Genomic DNA, 8,769 nt, shown 5'->3' on the forward strand with positions numbered 1-8,769 from the left:
TGTTGAGGCAGTAGTAGTCTCAAAAAAGTTTCATATTAATGCTCTATAATACCATGCTTAAATCTGATGGTTATATGTTAACCAATGTTATTTTTATATCATGCATTTATGATAACTATGTAATTAATGCATTAGGTGTTAATCAATGCATTTTTTAATGTTTATATGTTAATCAATGTTTTTTTCTTAAAAAATATTAAAAAGAAAAAAAACACATAAAGAAAAAAGGAATATAAAAAAAACACAAAAGAGTTCTAAGGAACCAAAATAAATATAAAAAATGTATACGAAGTGTTTAAAGATCTGGAATAAAAATATAAATATAAAAAAACAAAAAAAAAATATGGCAGGTGCCATACCAGATCAATTATAATCTATTTAATAAGCGTTCAACGCTACTTATAATATATATATGATAATTAACATGTAAAAACCTATTGTTATATTTAATCTGAAATATTACAGTTTGAAAACCAGGTTCATGTTAAAGCCAGGGAGAAATGTGATGTATAGTCCCTTTCTTCCTGACTTAAGAGCAATGCATGTATTTTATAGTTTAGCTTTTAGTTCTTGTGTCAACCGTTTCGGAGCAAGACATTGCTCTGCAACACGACACGAACATAAAAGTGAACAGTTGTCTTAATATTAATATTATTATTGTATGTTAATCTTGTCTTGAATTAATACACTTTATAAGAATATTTAGCTGTTTGTTCTTGCTATTACTACACGTCATTTATATAATACTTTGTATTATAGAAGGACTATGTACTATGGTACAGCCGTTAGTTTGCCTTTTTGATGTTTGATTAAACTTCTTTTTCGCTACTCAAGGCAGTTGTTATACTTGTTTTATCTTTTTTTATTTATTTTTTTATTTATTTTTTATCTAAAACGACTCTTGCTTTTACTCTCCCCCTACCCTTTATCCCTTCCTCACATCCCTCATGATTTCAAGTAGGATCCATCCGTTTTAGAGCTCTTAAGTAACATTTAAAAAAAGTCAAGTACTTGGGCTATGATATGATAGAATAATTTAAAATAAAGAGCATTATTATATTTTGACGAAATTAAGATAAATATGTATACATATATTGTAGTTAAATGTATTAATTTGTGGATTAACAGTGGCGTCTCTGTGGTTTTAGTCTAAATCCATTAGACTAAATAATCAAATAAGATAATATCTCTAGATATTCTTACTTTGCAAATTTTTGTACTTGTTACAATCAAGACCTTTTCTATAACTTAGAACTGTACGTCACTACTCTAATACGACGTCTCTAACGCCGTGCATATTTTCTATACAGCAAAAAATAAACAATATTGAGAATAATAGAATTTTGTTTGAAAATTTTAAAACAAAACTTAAAATATGTCTTTGTAAGGTTTCAGTCCATATCTCACTTATTTCAGACATCTATATGTAGTAGCAGGCAAAAAATTATACTTTTACATAGAGTAGCTTTTTTATAAAATGGTTCCATTTGATTACTCTAAAATTAATCACTCAATTAGTGGAAACCACACAAATTTGAAAGGTTAGGTTAGAATTTCTAAACTCCAACACGTCAAATATATCTTTATTACACAATATAGTTTTATTATCCTATAATAAACTTGTTTAATTTAATTGTTCTTCAAGATTTATTAGAATTTTTATTTAGTTTTGTACTCTAAAGTAAATTATATAGAATAGCAATGGATGTAGAATATTTGTGTATATTATGACAGAGGAAAAATTGTCGTCTATTGAGGTTGCTAACATGGACATCTTTTGTTGGTCAGTTGTTTCATCCAGTAAGAGGGGAGGGAATGGATTAGATTAGATTAGCGCAGCTATCTTTCTACGTCCACCTGATTCACATGCCAAAAGTAAGTACAGCTGTTTAACTTGAATGAGGTTTGTAATTTAAATTTCAACAACAAAAACTTTGAGAGTGTTAGACAGAAGCATGCTGAAGAGTGCTATAACCACCTCTTGACCCCTACGGGGGTTGTGTAATCCCACTAGGTTTCCATCAACCACAACAACCTTATCAAGACAAAACCCTATGCACGCAACTGGTCTATGAGGTAAATCAGGAAGAAATATTCATGTATAGCAAAAAATATTCAAATTTCATCCTTTGAGCAGAAATTAAGGTTTTAATTCTGGCACAAACTTTTGCAAAGTTGGACAACATTTTGCCAACAGTTTGCAATTATTTTCAGGTTTAGAATACCATTACAATAGAATTACCAGATTTTTCAAGACTTTAGGTATTGAAAGTTCATGGATTTTTTGGTTGTTTTTGGCTATTTTCATTCTCACCTCTTAGAAATACAGAGAGCCTAGCTGCTTTTGAAGTAGCTACTATTATTATTATATTTTTATAAGATTGAATGTTGCGCTGCGCTACTTGAGGACAAAATTGTTCTAGAACCATAATTTGCTCGAAAAAATGTCATTTGATATCCCTTTATTTTTTTATAAATGTAAGTCGGCAAAACATTTTTTCAGCATTTATATGCAATTATGCAAACTTTGCCCCACTTTTATTTGTGCCTTGCTAATATGAAGAGGGATTTGAGACCTATAGCAAAACTGTTTGGCTTCTAAATATTTCAGAAGAATAAAAATTTCAATAAATGGTTGTGCATGCATCCCCAATGATGATAAACAAAATTACTCCTTCTGTAAATTAAAATTATTGAAAAGTTTGGACACTACTTATGTTGAACTATAATATTAAATTATATAAAAGTGCCCAAAGCTTTTGAGTTTACTTGGTTATAAAACTTTGGGTACCAGTATAATTTACAGTCCAATGTCCCCTTGCTTCCAGATGAATTTATATAGAAACATTGTAATATAAATATATATATGGTGCATTATTTGCCAAATGTACCACTTTTCTGCACTACCTCTCCGATTTTGTTAATTTTGGTCCGTTGGGTCATTCAAGGATGCTGGATGGCCAAAAAAAAGTTTCAGAGTCCCTGGATGTCTAGATATCTAGCTATCTATGAAGGTAGGTAACAAAAATGTAAAAAACACCCATTTTTTCCCAATTTTAAAAATTAATTTTTTCATCAATCTTACATCCAATCTATACATTTTGTACACCAAAATGATCGTTTATTCATGTAAAAAGCGCACATAATGCTATTTTGGCCAAAACTCTAATTTTACAGGGTGTCCAACAAAAAGTGTATTTTGGATATCTAGCGCAATACCCAAAATACCTGTCCAAAAAAAATCATTTTTTTTGGCTTAAATCCTGTGTTTTATCTGTGTGCATATGTGGTATATAACGGTTCAGACCACCCGGGACTATAAGGTTGTCAAATTTCACTTTGGGACACCCTGTAAATGTGATTTTTGCGTCTGTAGAGCTAAAACTTGGTCCAAATTGGCTATTTTTTTCAAATTACTCTAATATGTGTCTTAGTATGTTTGGCCATAGTGTTTTCTGACCAGATCAATATTTTCATATTTTTTGGACACCCTCTATTTTCAAAAAAAGAGAAAAAAAATTTTTGTTTTTTTTTTAATTTTTTTTCTATTTTTAAGTTACTTAAAACTGTCATATAGATACAGATTTTGACTAATAACAATAATATTTGCCTATTTTACAAATTTTTACACTTTTGGGACACCCTGTGCATGTTTTTGAAAAATGATGGTTTTTGCCCATTTTTGGGGGGAAGGAGTCGTTTTAGGGCCATAGACTATTTCTTCATTTTTGTAGATCTTTTCAAGACACATCATTAGTTATTTAGGTAATTAAATTTACTAAATTTCATATTAAGTAAAATTTTTTGTGCAGCTAACCGTTTTTCGTCGAGATGGATTTCAATTGTTAAAGCAAGAAAATGAAGTGAATATAACATAAATAATTGCTATAACATAAGTGATAAAAGAAACATAAATCATGTGCATTTGAAATTCCTTTTGACAAAAATCGGTTGGATATACAAAAAAATTTACTTCACATGAAATTTAGTAAATTAAAATGCCTAAATAAAATTATTTCACACGTATCTTGATAAATCAACGTCTTCTTACCACAAATGCCCATTAGAACCTCGGGAACGGCAAAAAACGTAAAAAATTCTGCCTTTGGCGGTGAATAACGGCAAAACGGTTCGGTTTTTGCGGTTTTTGCATATATAACTAATGATGTGTCTTGAAAAGTTCTACAAATATAAGGAAATAGTCTATGGCCCTAAAACGACTCCTTCCCCCCAAAAATGGGCAAAAACCATCATTTTTCAAAAACATGCACAGGGTGTCCCAAAAGTGTAAAAATTTGTAAAATAGGCAAATTTTATTGTTATTAGTCAAAATCTGTATCTATATGACAGTTTTAAGTAACTTAAAAATAGAAAAAAAAATTTAAAAAAAACAAAAATTTTTTTTCTCTTTTTTTGAAAATACAGGGTGTCCAAAAAATATGAAAATATTGATCTGGTCAGAAAACACTATGGCCAAACATACTAAGACACATATTAGAGTAATTTGAAAAAAATAGCCAATTTGGACCAAGTTTTAGCTCTACAGACGCAAAAATCACATTTACAGGGTGTCCCAAAGTGAAATTTGACAACCTTATAGTCCCGGGTGGTCCGAACCGTTATATACCACATATGCACACAGATAAAACACAGGATTTAAGCCAAAAAAAATGATTTTTTTCGGACAGGTATTTTGGGTATTACGCTAGATATCCAAAATACACTTTTTGTTGGACACCCTGTAAAATTAGAGTTTTGGCCAAAATAGCATTATGTGCGCTTTTTACATGAATAAACGATCATTTTGGTGTATAAAATGTATAGATTGGATGTAAGATTGATGAAAAAATTAATTTTTAAAATTGTGAAAAAATGGGTGTTTTTTACATTTTTGTTACCTACCTTCATAGATAGCTAGATATCTAGACATCCAGGAACTCTGAAACTTTTTTTTGGCCATCCAGCATCCTTGAATGACCCAACGGACCAAAATATAGAGTATTAACAAAATCGGAGAGGTAGTGCAGAAAAGTGGTACATTTGGCAAATAATGCACCATATATATAATATCTAAAGGAAAATTATTGCAAAAGTAGAAGCAGAATCTAGGTTGTATGCAAATTAAGGTTATTTTTTCAAGTTTAAATGTGTATATGCATTGTTTTATGTGTCCTCATTTCTTTAAATGGTTAAAACATAAAGAATACAACATCAATAAAACAAATTAAATCAATCTTACCAACGAACATTTTCTAAATTAAATAATAAAAATGAATCTCGGGTTAAATATGCTTTAAAAACTTTTAGGTCCTTTATTTGAGTTTTAATAGTCATGTCATTGTACCCAATTTTCCAAGAAATCACATTTAAGGGACCTTATCTATTCAGGAATCACCGTTTTAAAAATCAAATCACTTGAGTGATTTTAATATGTCGAAATATCAACAAAGAAATGACATATGTATAAATAGACTTTCTACTAAATTGCTACGCTTACCATAGTATGCTCTATCTTTATTTGAATCTTGAATCAGACAATGATCAAAGTCGACTGGACGATTCTAACAATCCTAAATTTACGATTTTAGCATCAAGTATACGGAAATATCTTGCTTATAGAGTAACATTGCTACTAGGGAAACAAAATTGCTATTAAAACACAATACCAACCAATAATTACATTTTTTTCACTAGAATATATGAAATATAACAACTGTAAGTTTTTAGATAACAAATATCAAAATTATTGACGCGTTTCCCACGTAGTCTTTAAACTACTGATATCCAACAATAGTATACGAAAATTGCGTACGATGTGACGCACACACACACACACACACACACTGACGCACAAATGAATATAATGTTAATACTACTAAACATATCTTTAATTTTTCTAAATAGACAAATTATTTTGACCAATCAAAGTAAAATCATTTTTAGTATAGCTTCCAAATCGATTAACATCCGCTATATTAGAACTTGTTCTAAGCCACACTAAAAAATCATGTAAAGCACAGTATTACAGACAAGTTTTCACAAATATCCGCAGAAAGATGCCTGTAATACGATGCGATAAATAACTATTATGATAATTACTTTTAAGACATCAAGTCTTAAATGTATTTAAATATGCCTCTAGGTGCTTTTGGACAAGTCTTTAAGTACCAACTTGGTTTTTGTATTGTGACACTGATATAATTAGCATGATTACGTTTTTAACGTAAGTATGTCTGTCTTAAGAATTATAAATGTAATATTTTGAATACTGATATAATTTGATGATAATTAAGTTTAGGCAAAATTTTCATTTTTGATTATTTGATTTTCATGTTTTTGGTTTAATTTTGCTTGTTCTATTATATTTTAACTCTAAAAATGTATTTATCCTAGGGGATAAATGTGTGTGTGTGTGTTTGTGTGTGTGTGTGTGTGTGTGTGTGTAAAGGGGAAGAAAACAAAGGAGGAACGACGGCCGTATGGACGGACGGACGGAGCGAATTAATATAACACCAGATGGTAAAAATTATTCTAGCGTGGTTCGATTTATTATTTTAGATTTCTCTATAAAAAATACAAAAGCTAATTTTGAAAACAGAAGACACTTTAAGATTTAACTTGTCTGTCCATCTTAAATGTTTTTTCTTAAGATAAATTCAAAACAAGAATTAAAACATCCATAAACACCAAATCACAAAAAAAAATCATGATGGAAAAAGTGACAAAGTGAATTATAAAGCAGAATATCCGTTTTCATAAAAAGAATAAGAGAGATAAAATGCGTTGAACAAATATCACGAAACGTTTATAAAACATAAGTTTTTATGTCCGTTGAAGCATAAATGAAAAACCGAAGGACCAAGTAAATTATATAATTGATGTAAATGGAGTCTTAACCAGCAATTTATATCAAATAGCAGCCTAGAAAATCACATTTCTCCTGTAGCGTTACGGACGGCCGTATTTACGTACGGACAATCAACTTTAATTGTTCAAAGTTACATCAAAAGTAAAAACTGTGAACCAGTCTAACCTGTCTTTAAGGTTTGATTATACCATCTCAAGCATATAAATTAAAATGAATGATAATTTCTGTTAACAGGAGGTTATAGAATAGAGTATCATTTTACCATGTTAAAAATGCTAAAGTATCTTTATGGCATACGTTTGCCTGACATTTTTGTTAATTTGTGTAAAGGCTGTCTATTATCTTATTACCTACAGGCCTCTAGGGGCACTTGAGGGGGGGAGGGGATGACTTCTTCAATTTTATTTCAGATTTGAAAAGAAAAACTGAAAAAATTTTTGGGGGGAGAAAGGGAGTCGACCATACACCCATTTTTAATTTTAAATTCAAAAAAGGAAAAATAAAAAATGGGGAAGGTGATTTTTTCTAGGGGCGATTTCTCTTGGGATGATGGTGGTAACCCTCCCATAAAATAGTTATTAACCTTACCAGCACCTTCTAAAGAACCATATCGATTCAGTGCATGGTTCTACAGAGATATTTAGTAACAGACAGATAGGCAAACAAAGATCCTTTTACTTAATTACAAGTATTATGGTAGAAAAAAAAGTTCGAAAAATTGAAAAGCCTTCCTCTTAAATCGTTTGGTACATTGAAAAGTTGGACTTATGATAAAGGCTGTTCATCTAATATGTATGTCTAGTCTATTTCATGAAAATCTTTTAACATTGTGATTATCTAGTGGGAGAATTTCACTCAAAAATCAGCCATGTGACGTCATAAAAATGAGGGAGATGAGAGGAGAAGTGGGTAAGAAAAACCCTTAAACAGAGATGAATAATCCCTCATTTCATTACGTCACATTTTTGAGACACTTAAACCCACTACGTTATTATCTGTCCAGATAAACTTTCCCTTTATTTTATACTGTCACATTTTTGTGAATAATTTTAAAAGCTTTTCTCGTATTCATTCGAATCCGGTGGATAGGAACCGGTTCTCATCCTTACGAAAAAAACTATGTCTAGCAACGTATTATAAATCGCTTTCTACGAATATAAAAATGTACAATCATAAGATTAAAACCAGTTTTTTTAACATTTTTAACAAAAAAAAATATGTGATCTAATTATCCGATTGTTCTGATTTTTGGTTTACTGATTCTTGGGACAACAAAGTACAATGTTATAAGCAAAGCAACTCTATAATCAAATCTTAAAAATGTCCATAAACATTATCCTGTATCAAGAAGTTTTTCAAGAAATTTACTCACAATTTTGTTTTGACCCTTATTCATTTATATTCTGATTATTCAGTTCTGACTGTTAATGTCAGTTTGTCCTACCGTTTCAGATCTTCGCTTTTATGGATGTTGTCATCCTTGTTTTTAAAAAGCTGCTTATATATAGATTTTTCAAGAGTAAATAAACATCAATTGGACATTGGATGATAAGTCACTCCTCCCTCCAGTATGAAGTATTTTTACAAAGTTTGGGGGAAGATTCATTATTAGTCCTTTGTTTACCTGGGAAAGGCACAGGGGGAGACATTAATCCTCTTATATAAAGATCTCAATCTTCGCATAGATATTTTTCTAGCCCTTCTTTATCCCTTCTAGTACATTAGGGGCATAGCCACTAGTATACATATACAATTAAAAAAAGTTTTTGCTACATTGTGAAAATTTTTCTCTCATCAACTCCTTTGAATAGCTAGCTACCAGGGGGGAGGGGAAAATGGACGTTTTCTCATTGGTTGGCGTAAAAACTTCAGGTACTATTTGAGTTATTTATACATAACTA

Source organism: Acartia tonsa, chromosome 7 (assembly GCF_053477335.1).
Source record: "Acartia tonsa isolate MP-2025a chromosome 7, ASM5347733v1, whole genome shotgun sequence".
In the NCBI taxonomy this organism is placed as follows: domain Eukaryota; kingdom Metazoa; phylum Arthropoda; class Copepoda; order Calanoida; family Acartiidae; genus Acartia; species Acartia tonsa.